The 15,653-nt window shown below is 38.5% G+C and overlaps 1 protein-coding gene across 20 annotated transcripts in view; it reads right to left on the bottom strand.

The window, feature by feature from the left end:
* The window catches only part of PCDH15 (protocadherin related 15), an 811,115-nt gene that overhangs the window by 534,514 nt on the left and 260,948 nt on the right, over positions 1-15,653 (bottom strand). For 16 of the 20 annotated variants that reach the window (XM_063340181.1, XM_063340176.1, XM_063340196.1 and 13 more), the window contains one exon: positions 11,780-11,861. The exons of the other annotated variants lie outside the window; for them this stretch is intronic. The gene's annotated coding sequence lies outside the window, so the exon portion shown is untranslated. The remainder of the gene's footprint in view (positions 1-11,779; positions 11,862-15,653) is intronic. 20 annotated transcript variants of the gene reach the window in all.

The following is a 15,653-nucleotide window of genomic DNA, read 5'->3' as shown; positions in this document are numbered from 1 at the left end:
TTTTTTTTTCTTCATACCATGATTTAACCCTTTTACCATACTCCATGGAAAGCTATAGAAGAAACAAGGCAATCTCTTTTACAGTTCTGCCCAAAAACGTACTACTATTTGCTTCATCTTCTCTATCCCTGTAGAATTAATCGAATGCTAAAGGCAAAAGCTTTTTTTCCTTCCCAATAAACGAAGGAATTAATCTCAAAATCGCCAATGGTCTTCTAGAACAATAAAATAAATGAAACAATAGCAGACTATGCACTACAGAAACTTTTGAAGAGCATCACTGGAATTTTAATTACTCAAGCAAATTTAGTAAATCACTCTCAATAATCCATTTTCAAGTACTTTAGTAAACTCTCAAGCCAATTAGCATTTACACATTTTCTGCAAGCAAATCTCCACAGTGAAAAATGATTTACCATGAACTGGCACTTACCAACTAAAGAAAAAAACACCCAATTGCTAAACCAGGTTACTTGCCAAGAGAATCAGATGAGGAACTCCCAAGTACACTCCGGCTGAGTTCCCGTACATCCAGCACGACTGTCTTGACTTGTCATGACTAAATATGAGCATCCTACATCCTCCTCCTCCTCTTATGTCATTGAACTTCTTGTTAACTCTCTTTGGGTTTGAGTTCGCTCCTTTGTTAAAGTCAGTGGAAAACTGCTAGCAATAGATTTCTTTACTTGAGAGGGGAGACTATCTTGTTTCTCTTTCCGTGTCCAAAAGCCATCTTGTTTGCTGTTCCTAGAGCGGAAAGTTGCCAGAGGTCTATCCCTGTTTTACTTTTTTCTAGTACCAATGGAGGTCTCTGGATCACAAACTGCCTTTTCCTCCCTGCTTACTACGTATCTTCTTGATTCACCCAGTCTAGTATTTTCTTAAACTACCTTTGAGAGTTCAGTTCCAAGACTTTGTATTAAAACAACAGATTATTTCCTTTTGTTTTATAAACTGCAATGCATACACATTGTGCAGAAAAGGTAAAATTGCAGCACAATAAGGAATACATATGTAAGAAGCACTGCATGCAGCTTGGTACTGCATTTGTCAGGCACAAATATTCAATCACAGCAGTGCACCTCCACTTCCTCTGGGAACTTTCATCTTCTCTGATCCCTGGACAAGGGAATACTTCTGTACTACTAAATTTTGTGAAAGTTTTCCTGTTTATATCTATGTGTATGTGCTTGATTATAAATATTTCCTTTTTAAACAGTCTACTGACAAGATGCATTAGTGTTTTCATCACTTGTTTGTATTCATACCACATCACAATCTCTCATTTATACGGTACGCTTATTTGTTAGCAATTTGATATAAATTCTATAATTAGAGATTTGGGTAACAGTTACTGGCTAGTCTTAAAAAGTTTCTCTGTGAGAGAACAGCTGCAGATTGCAATGTTGCTATTACAGCTATGCATGTACAGACCAAATAAAATGATAAAAAATGTGAAAGCATTAACTGTAACTCATAAAATGTAATGAGGTATTAAAAATGCAAATACTGGAGCAGTTTACAACTTTGCCTTCTACAGAATTCAGCATCATGAACATCAGAATGGTCAAACCTCACGGAAACTTTTCTTAAAATCTAAATTCACACATTTCTGATAAAATACATGCCATAAACTAGAGTGCAAGTGACAGCAAGCACAGGCTGCATCCCTGCATTTCTAAACCAACTCCTGTTATTCTTTTGCTTTTTTCTTCCAAAACTTCCCAACTACGAAGCTAAAATCCAGTTTGGATCTGGAAAACGGCTGCTTATGGCATTCTCCCCACCAACATGACATTAAAGTTTGGTTCAGCCATTATTATTTTTAAGTAGAGCAGGAATCACTACATGTTCCATGTAGAGTGAGAGTGTGCATGTACACCAGTTTTGTCTGCTTCCCTCTCCTCTGCTGGGTCCGTATTTTGGCCATGTCTCCATAGGATTGATTCATCATTCACTGATACACCTCAAGCCTCAGGAGCTTGCTTTTAACTGCTTATGGATTTTTTTCTCTTTAAAAATGAATATAAAATATTTACTGGAGAAGACGTACTCACATCTACTACAAGGACACTTAAAGCCATTTAAAACGATTTTGGTTGCTGTAAGGAAAAAGCCACTGGTGTAACAGCTAAATAGCTGCATTGCTTCCATACCTAACCCAAGCGCCATGGATCTGTGGTGCAAAAGGAGCAGCGATCTCCCTTGCACTGTGTATTGCTGATCACACGCACAAACCCCGTGTCTGCTGCCTTCCCTCTCCTTTCTCCTCCCTCCAACCTCAGTGTTTCCTTTTCTGCACTTTGCATCTCAGGATCAAAGAAGTTGACATATCCACTTGAAAAAATGTACTATTTAAAGCTGCTTGCCTGCCGTGTGCTTTGTACTACAGAGAAATTTGTTCTGTCTTCTTCCCTTGTGTATTGTGTCCTATAGTGTGAAGATCATCATCTTTGCACAGAATAAAAAACTATGCATTTTCTGGGAAGAGCTGCAAATTGCCCTTCCTCCACCTCACACCTAACTCAGTTTAGACTGGAAAATATCTTGTCAGGTTAGCCGAGTATTTAAGCAGATATTTAACAGTGTTCAGGGCATGCACTCCATGTCCTCCCTACTCCACCATGTGCTTGTTATTTCATTCCCAGTTTTGTCTTCAGCAGGATTCAAGCGTGTGCTTGCAGTTAAGTGCATATACGAGTGCTTTGCTGAACCCAATCCCACCAGAGGTGGGGAGAGTCCCCATAAAACCAGGAGCAGGGCAAGCAAGGCATTTCAGACAAACAAAAACTCAGAAACAAACCCAGCTGAGCGAAATCGCAATCTGAATTGCCTTTTTTCTTTAGGATAGATTTTGTTAAGGTCTGTTTTAAATTTATTAGTGGCAGTAACAGAAATGGGTTCTGCTGCCACTACATCCTAAGGGGTGGTGCTTAGAAACGCTGCACGTTTCCAACACAGCCCACAAGCGGAACACCAAGGGCCTGACCTGCAAGGGGCCGAGTGCCCGTAGCTCCAGACAGGGTAACTGGCAGCTCAACGTGACCGTGACTTTGCCATAAAATCCTGTGCACCTCAGCGCAGAGCTGACAAAAAATTAGGAAACCTCAATTACTGATCACTTAGTAAGTAGATTCTCAGTGTATTACTGCCCACAGATGGATTCAGACACCTGCCACTAGGTACTAGCAGTTATAAAAACCTCATTTATAACCTTGGCATGAAAATGTGTGGTAGGGAAAAGGGATGCTTAAAACAAATCCACTTTTTTCATGAACTATGCAGCCTGCTGAGTGCTGCCTAATTGCAAGAGCATTCCTCTGATGCAGCACTGGCTCTTATACAGGAACATAATATGCGCAAACCATGTTTTACCTGATAATAAGTGATACTTTGGACAGCACTAAAACAGTTAAACGCATGTAGCTGGCTCTGCCTCCGGCGCTCTCACTTACTGTGACTCAGGGCTTATCTTTTTAGCCAGACAGATAATTAATTTTGCTAGGTGTTTATTATCCACATGAAACGTCCTATTCCTCTGGTATCAAGTGTTTTATATGTGTGGCTTTGCCTGTGTGAAATCAGTGAGATGACCAAAGACCTTGATATTATCCCGATGTTATTACTCAATATGACATCTCTATGCCTTGGTCCCCTGAGCATAGTAAAAGTAGTTTTATAGTCAATTTTGTTGCCAAATAAATCAAGCCATAATCCCCTTGCCCCTCCAAAATCCCTGATTTTTTTTCCTGGGTAGTCTGGGCACCAAAAGACATACTATATGACTGCCTACTAAACTTCAGACTTCCAAAGTAGATGATGAATTGCTACAGTTTATTAGACAACTCAACTTACTATATATGCCAAATCACATAAAATCTTGAGATCTTATTCTTAGACTGTCTGCAATTTGTGAGAGTATGCTCTTTTCCTAAAGACCAGGCTTTTAATGTTAAAAGCTAAGTATGACAGTTTTATCCATTAAGTAACGTGTAAATTTTGAGACAAGTGGCAGGTGGCCATATGTCATATTAAATTGGTAGTAAATCTTTCTTTTTTCCTGGCACACTCTGTAAGCTTTGTTAGATATGGATACCTTCAGAAGAGCAAGTATAACAGCACAGCAATGTATACTTCATCTATACAGTACAGATTCCTTTTTTTTTTCTTTTTAATACATACTCTTAAGAACTTCTTCACCTGTAGCAAGGCGTCAGTCTCTGAGAGCTGCCACTTCAAATACCCTAGCTCAGTTACAGCTTAATTTCACACTCTTCCTTCATGTTTCTCCCAGCATAACTGTGACCCACCTTTGTTAGCATCTAACTTTTGCCTTCTATCAATTGCAACAATGTCAAGGGCAATTATGGCTTCAATGCCATCCAGCACACTCATACTTTGTTTCCTTCTCCCTCTATTATTTGTGTCAGCTATAAAATCCCTTTTCATTTGGAGGCACTGTTCAAAGAGAAGTAAATGAAAGTATCTGGATAATTCTGGAACTCGATTTGTAGCAAAACTTTGCTTAATGTTGTTATTCTTCTCTTTTGTAATCCTTTTAAATTGAACAACGTTGCAAGGAGGGCTTCAGCCCACATGGAACATGAAGACCGAGAACTCCATTTATGACAATGACTGGTTTCCTCTCCCAGAGGACAACATTTGCTATGGATTTAGGAAACATGCTATTTAAACATAGTATGATAACAATTTAAGTTCTACAGTCAGACACACATTTAATGCTTAGGATTTGTGAGGAATAACAATATTTTTGATCCTCATGGAGCCCACATACCTATTCCACCTCCTCTGGGAACTGGTCTGTGTCCATCTCTTTAGCTTTACGACAGCCTCACTCACAGCAGCCTTACATTGCATGGTCTTGACTTTTCCTGCACTGTGGATTACGCAAAGTCTGATCTTTCACCTTCTTCCTGTACCCAAGACAGGATCTGCACTGATTTCAAAGAAAAATTCCATTTTCCTCTTGGATGACCAGGAAGTAAATATACTAAAATTTGTGTGAACTATGTGAGTCCTGAGGAAACTGGCTGATAGTAAAGAGACAGGATAAGTAGTAAATAGGAAGGACAAAGGAAGCAACTGGGGAAGTTTGAGTGTGCTGGAAATGCTCCAATTTGAAAGGAAACTGGTTTGAAGGCACAGAAAAGTGCCACTAAACAGCCCAGAGGATTTGGCTTTGAAGTCCGAGGCTCTCCCTGCACTGCTTCTGGTGAGACACGTCCACAGGAGCAAAGGACACCAGGTAGTAAGCAGCCAATTTGCACACGAGTGGTCACACAAAAATGTTTAGAGCTTAATAAGTTGAGGAGGAGGATGTAGAATGGGAAACCGGAGCTGCATGTGGCAGACAACTGCACCCAGTTGCAAGGAACAGTGCTCTAACAAAAGGAAGCAGCCAGACTCGGACGTGATTTTTCGCTCAGCTACAGTCGCATCTCTACTGAAAACCATCATCGTAAATGCAATTGCTTAAGTAGTCATTTCATACCTCAAACAGCTTTTCTATTTCTATGAATATACTTTAAAAACCAAATGGCAAGTAACTTAGCTGATACAAAAGTAGTGTTGTGCTTGTTCTCAAATGCAACTTTTGAAAACAAGGAAACTAAAATGAAAGAAATATGCAAATCGAGCCTTATCTCTACACCCATATGCTTACAATGCATACACTCATTTGCTTTAGTATTATCTACAAATGTCCTCCAGTAAAGCTCTAAGCTGGTGACACACAATTAAACCCACATCTGTTAAATTTTATACTCTTTGTCCTTGATAACATCATCCTTTTAACACTATGCTTTTATTTAACCATTTGTAAGCCCATAAACAAACCCATCTGCCACTTAATTACCATCAGTCAGGCGAAGGTCCATTCTCACTAAAAATGCCCCATGTGCCCTGTGAGGAGCTCAAGACAGACGCACAGATTTTCTCCAGCCATGTCTTTCGACCACAAAGATAGGAGTCAGGCAGAACAGGAGTTATTTTCCCCTTCTCTTTGAACCCTCCAATATCCTCCAAACAAAAAAGCTACAGCTCTGTAAGCATCCCATAGCTAATCTCAGGGTAATTCAACCCAACAGTCAACTGCATGCAAACCACAATTTTAATCTTCCACTGAGAACATTTGACAAGGCAAGGGCCTAAATTAAAAGGAGCTGCCAACATGGAAAAACACGGCGCTGTGTAATAAACTGAGAATGAAGCAAGTAGTAAACTAGCTCACAAATCTGGTATTAATTAATTGACAGAACTGACTTCTACACATCATCTAAAAATCAACCATCTCTGAAGATATATTAGAGAACAGTGAGTCTGACTGTTTTTAATTCTTGCATCTTGTAGCAGAGATTAAAAAGGATGAAATTATGATTAAAAATTATTGTCATAATATCAATGACATAATGATTAATGTTATAGCTACTTAAGTGCATAACAGAACAGCTTTCTTCAGAGAACTTGCTTTTTGTAAAGAGTGGTTTTGTGAAACCAATCTAAATATTTTTGTCCTTGATTTATTACATAGTTTTGCATGAATACTAGCACACAGGAGCCTTCCAAAAGGATTCCGAAGCTTCTGAATCAACTGCTATGAAACAAATGCTTTCATGTAGCTTAGGCTTATCCTAATGAGCCAGCTCTAATGTCCTTTACATAATAAATTTCTTATCAGTTGTGTTCCTCTCTTCTGTAACAGCGAATCATGATACTGGAAAACTGCCTGTTTACTTGCCTTTTCTTGCAAAATAAAGTATCAAACACATCTTAGCCTCATTTTCTATGCTATTGGGAAACATTCACTCCAGAAAAGGAAGAGGAGAATATGACTTTGGCCTAGGCATTGTCCAACGACATCCTGTAAGGGAACAGTCACAGAGGGCACACAAAATGAGGACATGAATGCAGCACAGAGAAACTTTTATATTTAACCAGCTCTGAAAATGCCAAACACATGGGTAAAAGAAAGGTCCTGAGAGCAGGCAAAAGCTAAACAGCAGTGAAGTTTATTTTCCTTTCGCCATTTTCTGGGTGTATATGTATTTTTTTAAAATAACTAAATAAATTTCACAATTTTTATAAACTTCAGGCATATGAAATTAATCAGTCTACAATCTACAATTCAGCAAAGCAGGCACAACCCACTGCTAGCATATGGGTTGCAAAATTCAGTTATACAAAACCCCACTAATTTTAATAACCTCGATAGCAGTTATTATTTAACTAAAACCAAAGTGTCCTCAGGGGAGGCACTTCATTTGTCTGACCTGCAAATACAACTCTCACTTGTCCATTTTAGTTTTAATTGCAGACAGTCTACATGAAGAAGACAATGTAACTCCCACGACTGAGGAAAACCCACTGAGAAGGTTTTTTATAGCTACTACCTTCAAGGGACAGTCACTCCACGAAGTAACTTTCGCCTCTCCCAAAAAGTATGTGATTAATGGGGAGACAGTCATAAAAAAGATTCAAGTGGAGTTAGCTAAGCTGATCTCTATCATAAATAGAAGGCATACAACATAACCAGAACTCACAAACTTTATGAAGCACCTTGACCAAATAGTTTATTCCCCTAGGTGAAAGACTGCCATTGCTCACGTAAATAACGAAGAAATGAAAGCCACAATATAACACAGACTAAACCTTTTCCCTCCAGAGAAAATCAACTTTGTATTAGAGTGCCTCAATTCCTATAAATCACCCAATGACTTCATAATGTAAGAAAGTACACATTATAGTATAGTCTTTACATAGACTATTTTAAATTTCATAATGTGAAACTTAGCTAACATCTCAGGCTAATACACTCTATAACTGACCTTTGAGTAACTTTATGCCTGAATATACATTTTTCATACATCGCATGAAAAATTATGTGAAAGCCTAGTGACAAAATAGAAGAATTTCAGAAGTTTAAGTAAATCTAAAGCAACACTATGTCACGCACAGTGACTTGACAAAATTATTCCTCATGAGAAATCTAGCAGGGAGGAAAAGAATGTAACCCTTGAATCCCAGACGTGAGCAAAGGTTAGGACCATATAACGAGACAACTTACACATACCTATTTCTGCAAGAATCCTTGTAGCAGTAAAAACAAGTAATCCTTGCAGGGAGTGGAACAGAGACCACACCAAAGTGCAAATAAAAGATACAGAATGGAAAACCATAGCAATGATAACAAAGGCATGAATGAGAACAACTGTGCAAGGGAAAACTGCCCTTTAAACCTTCTCAAAGCTGTTAACACATGAAAGACAAGGGAAAATCCTTCTCCAATTTAACCGTACTGCACTTAAACAGTAGAAGCAGGAATAAAATCTCCATTATAAATTTAGTGTCAAGTAGCAAAGATAAATCGAGAGAAAATAGTGCTCACTGTGTATACCTAACTGGAGTCTCTCGTTTTTCTAAATAACTGGCATATTTGACTTCTCCCAGCAGGAGAATGTGCATCAGTAAAATAGAATTTTAGCCTACTAAAAACTACAATGTTCAAAAGAACATTGCAAATACTTTACAAGTGCAGCAAAGGCCAAGCACAAGTATTCAGAGGTTTGTAGACTGAGTCACATAACAAAAAGATTAGGAGTTGGCTCCCAGCAAGGCAAAAAAAGAGATCAAGTGGAAATCGTAATGACCTGAACCAAATGCTGAAGGAGAGGAGTCAGATTAACGTGAATGCTTTTAGAAAAAGCAACTGACTGAAAAACAAGAGGTCATGTGTTGAGGTTTTGAAATGAACCAACCTACAAGCAACCGCATATTTTTCTCATAATAGATGGCTAAGAAAAAAAAAGGACCCCAGTAAGAGAAGGATGCCATGCCCAGCACTGCTGTGGAGGGCTGCACACCTCTGTAGACAACACAACCTGAAGGGACAGGCTGCAACTCAGTGTCTTCTGGTTTGGAGGACAATAAGAGACTAGGCTGCTCAATCTTCTCTACCCTAAGCTCCATCTCGCACCTCTGTACATGAAGCATGACCTTTTGATAGGAAGGGATGCTGGCATGCAGCCAGTACTGAGGGGAAAATGTGGTACTGAGAAAGACATATAGCCTATAGCAACACATGGCTATGGCACACAGTGAGCCCATAATAGAGCTTTTTTATTGCAGCCTAAAGAAATGGTTCAGTATGTACACACAATACTATAGTATGCCGCTTTTCTATTCTATACGATATCTGTAGAAATAGAAAAAATAATCTATGATTCCTTTTTCTTATAACAGAACATATATGAATTTTCTAAACTGTATTGACAGCCGGATGAAGCTCTTGCTCTTGCCTAGTAGCCCAATATCTGGTTTATAGTTGACTATCACACATGACACCAAGTAAGAAAGCTATACAGTGCATTTCATAAAAAAAAATAAGTGAAAACTAATACCCTCATCTTTACAGAGATCATGATCTTCCCCCAGAGGGATTACTGAATTGCCCTATTTTATCTTACCATTTTCACTTTTTAGGACTTGACAAAACGTTCCCAGAAATTTTTCCATTAACTTCCATGGAAATTGAGTTGAGACCTATATCGTCTTGTATTTGGAGGTTTTGTATTCTCTGAATCAAACTGTTCCTGAAATGAATAAAAGCCTATTTGGACACAGGGAAAAGCGTATTCTAAACGTTTATTTTCTTGTGAGGTGGTGGTTGCTTGGGTTTTGTTTGTTTGTTTGGGTTTTTTCCATCAAAAGAATTGTCATCTTTTAAATAAATTTCCAGTTCAGTATAACAACAACATTGAACTAATTAGCAGTATTGCAATATCCAAATCTGATTATCAGCAAAGATAAGGTACATGGCCTCCACTTTTCCTGCTGTTTTCAGGGTAAGGCACTGTACGTGACAGAGCGTAAAAGATTGCCAAGCGCCTGTAACAGGCAACAGCCAATGCATCATCCCAGAGCAGACCGGCATGGAATAAAGGATTGGAACAGACGTCCCAGGACTCCCTGTGCAGTCCCCTGCCACTACTCACCATTCATCGGTTAAACACTTCCTAAATTTATCAAACTATATACTAACACACAAAACATTTTCTGTTCCTACGCTTTCCCCAGCCCCTCCTGAAAGTCTGTTTGCAAAAGTTCATTTCTGTGATGACCTGCACATAATTTCCACAGTAAATGACTATTTTCACTAATTTCAAATAAGCTGTTCCACCTCTGGAAGTTCTCTTCCTGCCACACCACTATCACTGCTTCAGCCAGTTTCCTACTCCCTGAACAATACTCGACCGTTATCTTTTGTAGTTTTATTAGTAATTCCTCATTTGAGGTACATTTTGAAGTCCAAATACAGTAGAGCAACAGACAAGACAGAAATGGATGTACAGGGCTGAAGTTTGTTTTTCTTTCATTTGTTTTGGAGATCAGCATTTTCCAACATCCAAAAATACCACTTTTTTTTTTTTCTTTTTTTTTTTTTTAACTGCTAAGTCTCCATTTCAATTCCTTCAAGGCTTTCCTTACACTGAATATGCTTTTGAGGTGGTAGTCCACAGAGATGCCTGGAAATTTACCTTCCTGTTCTTAGACTGCAAGTTAAAAATGGGTTTTCATCTCTAACCTAAAGAAATTCTCGTCCCCTCCACGTACAACTTCATTTGATCCCTTCAGCACAGGTCCGAATTAACCGATGTCCTCAGGTGCCCTGAATACAACACACATAAAAGGAAGACACTTCTATTTTTAGATGAAAGTAAAACAAAACAAATGAAGAAAAAACAAAATCCAGGAATATTTTATTCTTTACATTCGGTGTTTCTGCTTTGCTTTCTCTAGTCTAACAGACGCAGAGGAGTAGCAGACATGAGATGCTGGGGACTGTGTTTGGGCACTGTACCTTTACAGAAGCTTGTTCTAAAGAATCTCCTATTTCAAATACTTCCTTTTAATTCAGGCAAAGTGTTTAAGCGTACGAGCATACTCTGTCAAGGAAATTTGCTCCAAATAATGCTCTCAACACAGAAAAAACAGAAGCATATTGATAATGATTCAAACAGAAAATACAAGCACAGAGTATAAACACAGGAAATATAAAGTTAGAAAGCAAATAATTTATATCAGAAATTTTACAAACCCTGATGACAAACAGATTTTCTTCGGAACCAAATTCCTCAGAGAAAGATAAGTGGACAGGGAAAAACTGTCTATTTTCACTGTTATTTTCATAAACTATTATTTTCATAATAATCACTATACATATTGTCAAAAAATGCTGGCACATTTCTCTCTGCTGTTTTTTTTTTTTTCTTGACATTATTTCAACATATTTTTCCTAATTTCCAGTTGTTTTCCCCATTCATTGACTTTATACCTGTTATTTCAAAGCCATTTATTTGACGTCTTTATTGGAAAAAACCTGACATGAAATGCAGGTGGAGTGTTCATGTATTTGCCCAATCATTAATGAAATGCCACAAGACAGAGATGAGAAATAAAATTTCTTGGCGAATTCCCAATTCTTATATGCGCATTCAGACAAAAAGTAGTGATAACCTCAGTTGAGAAAAACTGCGTAACCTAAAGGTCAACTCCTTTTTATAATTTTAAATCCAATTACTGCAATTGTTACTTATGAACAAGTGCAACATGATGAATTATATATAAAAGGTTTACTGATTAGTATCTGAAATAATAAATTTACTTCATTAATTTGAGGTCTACTTTTATTCATTTGGAATTTTGGTAAGTCAAAGTATTTTTCTCTATTCTTTAAGAGGAAAACAAAAAAAGGACAACATACTGTGCCAAATGCAGCTTCTCCTTCACTGAAGGTATTTCCCGGTATAAACCTTCTGGAGTTTCCTCTCCTTAGTTTCTCAAATCTAAAATGAAATAAACCACACTTTTAAAACTTAATTACTAGTACTATTGTAACATGTCCTTTGTTGTATTCTGCAAAACTTTTCATCATTCACCCATCTTGTTATAAGCATGTGTGTGAGAAACTTTGAAACGCTGAGACTGTTTCAGAGAAACAAGAGGAAGTAAGATATACGTTCTTCTTCAACTAATGATGGTATTATTTCTTTCCCAGCCCTAGCTTTCCCATAGTTTCCCCTAACATAATAATATGTTTGGGTATGCAGAATATTGTAGTAAAATATTTGATCTAAAATTGTTTTCCTTCAAGGGCTGCCCTCAAACATTTTTGTCTTTGCATATTTGAATATTGGGATGGTAAGGAGAAAAGGAACACAGTATATCAATTCTATAATAGACTTTTAAGTACGTGTGTTTAAGAGAAAAATAAGTCTCACAACTAAATCTAAAATCATATTATTACTAAATTATTTTTCTTTATCCTTCTGCATACTGGACTACAGAAGTTACTCACCGTATACAAGAGGCCCTGATACCAGTCCCCTTTTAAAACATACTAACAACTGCATTGAAGTATTTCCATCTCTCTGTCAATATTCCATAGACAGGAAAGGACAACATAGCAACTTGGCACCTCTGGTTCTGAAAACAACTCTAGATTTCACCCACTTAGGACAGGGTCCCTCCACATCAGGGAAAGTACCTATCTGACCCTCACAGAGGTGCTTTTACAAATTTGGAAATTCTAGGTGATCACATGCAGAGGTGTCCCTCACTGTTTATCTGCATTTAACATTCAACCTTCTCCCAGCCTGCATGGCCTAACCCTTCCCTGTTGGGATGACCTCAAGTAGCCAAAGCCTTGGAACTAGGTCAAGAAACTATCTTTAAAAAGATTCCAGAAGTAATCTCTTCTTTCTCTTGTCAACGTGAATAAGGTCTTCTTTACCTCCTGTGGCTTTTCCCCCTGTAAGAATTTTCTTTCAGCCTGTGTCTATACCATGCTTGGAACACCTGAGCTAACAGAAGTCTAAGCGAAATCCATCCGTATTTTCTCCTGACTGGCTCAAGCACAGTGCAGACCTGGTGTAGCTACATTACGTTTAGATTTACCGTAGCGTACGGCAGTGCATGGGGATACAAAGGCTTAAAGATCAAGGATCCACTAGCTCTAAATTACATTCCCATTAACAGCAGAGGCAAATGACAATTACATTGGGGAGGCAAGGGCTGCGCTGTCTGGATTTCTGAAGAGCTACCTGCTCTCTATTTTATTGTGTGTGCTGAGATTCCAATCCATCTATGCTCCACTGGGGCAAATTTTCATCATCGAGGCATTTATTTCTTTATGGGCAATTCTATCACTCCTCGTACCAGCAACAGTCTATCATACTACAAAAGAGAAGAGTACTTGGGAGGTCATCCAGTCCTTCACACCACCCTGAGAGGAACTATGTAAGCCACGGGCAGTTTGTGCAAGACAATACAGAAAGCAAGTCAGAAATGAGTTATTCTCTTCAAAAGAGTAACTGTCCCCATACCAGCTTTAATGAATCTTATCTGAAACATGGCTAGCATTTCTTCCCAATAACAGAAATCAGAGGTCTTTCCTCTCCCCAATTCTTCCTCTCCTCTTTCCAGCAGTTAAAGGAAACTTTCTTCCCACCCCCTCAGTTTCGCATGTACGAAGATCTCACTGAAAGGAACAAAACCAAAATGCAATTGCTGGCTGTGTTTCCAAAAGCTCCGTGTCCAATTTGTGCAGTCTCAAGATTTACAACTTTAACCAGGCTTCTCAAACCAGTTATTTAAAGGGATTTTTAAAAAGTGCCTGTTTTGTGAAGGTTTTCAGAAAAGTTTCTGAAGGTTTCCTTGGAGAAACACACTGGATTGTCTAATTAGCATACCGCTCCCTAAGTCATGCTCATCTGAAAAGCCAATTACCTGTTCTTAAGAGTATCCTGCCATTTGATTTAGTGTTCTTGATCCTAACTGAGAGCTCTGGAAACAATAGCAGTGAGGATATGAAAAGATATTCAATAGTCAAGCCATTTTAGACATCTGGAACAACAGCTGTCTATACATGTTTTCACAGCAGTTTGCATTTGGAGATTTTACTTATTTATCACTGTATGCAACACAAGCTTATTCATGCAATTCTAGTGACTTCAATATTGCTCCAATTTCATTCTATCATGCTAAAAACTGCCTTACTAGCTACAGACCACACACATTTCACGTATCTTTCTCTTCGCAATCAGGCTAACAAAGCTCCCCTTGTGTATCATGCATACAAATAACCACCCCAGGGATTCTCCTCTAGGGTAGTTGTCCAGGCACTACCAACCTGAAACGCGAGTTTAAGTATGATTTAACTCTACTAATGCTTCTTTTCACCTCTTTTTTTTCTTCTGGTGGTCACACACCTCTCATTTCCAATGTAGCTCCCTTGTCACTGTACAACACACAGAGAGCTTTCACAAGCTACAGCTCAAGCTTGACTCTAACCTCGTCACAAAACAAGACGTCAATACCATCAGAGGACTACTAGCTTTGTTGTTTTTCTCCTACCATGAAGGCCTTCTTTCTTCAAAACTGAGCACAAGTGACATTACACAAATCTAAAGCTGCCAACATTCTTCTCTTTTTGCGACACTGTGTCATGTTTAAAAGAGAGATTAGTAAAAAACAAATACGTAGAGAGGAGGCTGAAACAAAGGCTGACCACTCAGTAAAGAAAGAAGCAGAACTGGTATCAGAGACACCACTGACAGCTCTGGCTGAACACTTTCTGAACAACCTCACCACAAGAAATAACCTAAACAAAAGGCAAAAATCACAAAAATGTTATTCTGTTTTCCTCTATTTTTCTCCTCTTCAAGAATTCAACACCAATCTGTCTTTAAGTATTACTAGCTTCTTAAAGAGACTAAAAATTATCAGATGAGATAAAAATCCATGTACACCTGTTCATCCATCCACGCAGCCCCTTCCAGTATTTCCCAGTTATTGAAAAAAATGTAAACAGTTATGCTCTACTCTTAATAGTATGGATTGTGGGACCTATTCCTCCTGTAGCTTTTCGGAGCCTTAAGGAATTACATTTTCTTTGAGTAACATTTAAAAAAAAAATTACTATCTTTTTTCACCTACTATGAAATTGAGGATATAAAAAGAATGGCTCATGAAATATTAGCATGAAAAATCTTTTATCAAGAGCTAGCTGGCTTGCTGATAAACTGTCTTGTGTAACCCAAATACTAGCATCTCCCTGTGGTCTCTCAGCCCTGCTGACACCCATAACGCCTTCTGCTCCCAGCATCCCTCCTCCAGGCTCTGCACTTCCCGCACATGACGGAGTCTGGGGGACGCCCAAGTGGAGAGCAGTAATGGATAGTGACCACAGAGGAAGAATAAGGAAAACAGCAGTGTTTGTAATTTCACTAGTAGCCATAGGTGGCAATCGCATGTGACTGTATGTAAGAAATACGTTCCATGTAGCAAATATGAAACGCTATGAGGCACAAGTTTTCATTGCCGTTACCCGAGGGGCTGACGGGATGGCAGCAAAGACAATGCCAGAGGAGCCTAATGTAACTTGCCTGTAGGAGACCAAACCCAGGCTGGCTTTGACACTTTTCTTTAGCTTGGGTATCACTCATCTATACTCCAGTCTTCAGTGCAGAGACACCTAAGTATTGCCATTACTACATTCAGTTCAAATTTGACAATTTCTTTTACAACTCTGAAGGTAATAAATTTAAAATAATAAAATCTTGATTTAAGGTACTCTG

Source organism: Chroicocephalus ridibundus, chromosome 6 (assembly GCF_963924245.1).
Source record: "Chroicocephalus ridibundus chromosome 6, bChrRid1.1, whole genome shotgun sequence".
Classification (NCBI taxonomy): Eukaryota; Metazoa; Chordata; class Aves; order Charadriiformes; family Laridae; genus Chroicocephalus; species Chroicocephalus ridibundus.
The sequence above is the reverse complement of the archived record's forward strand: the minus strand, read 5'-3'. Positions and strand labels throughout refer to the sequence as shown.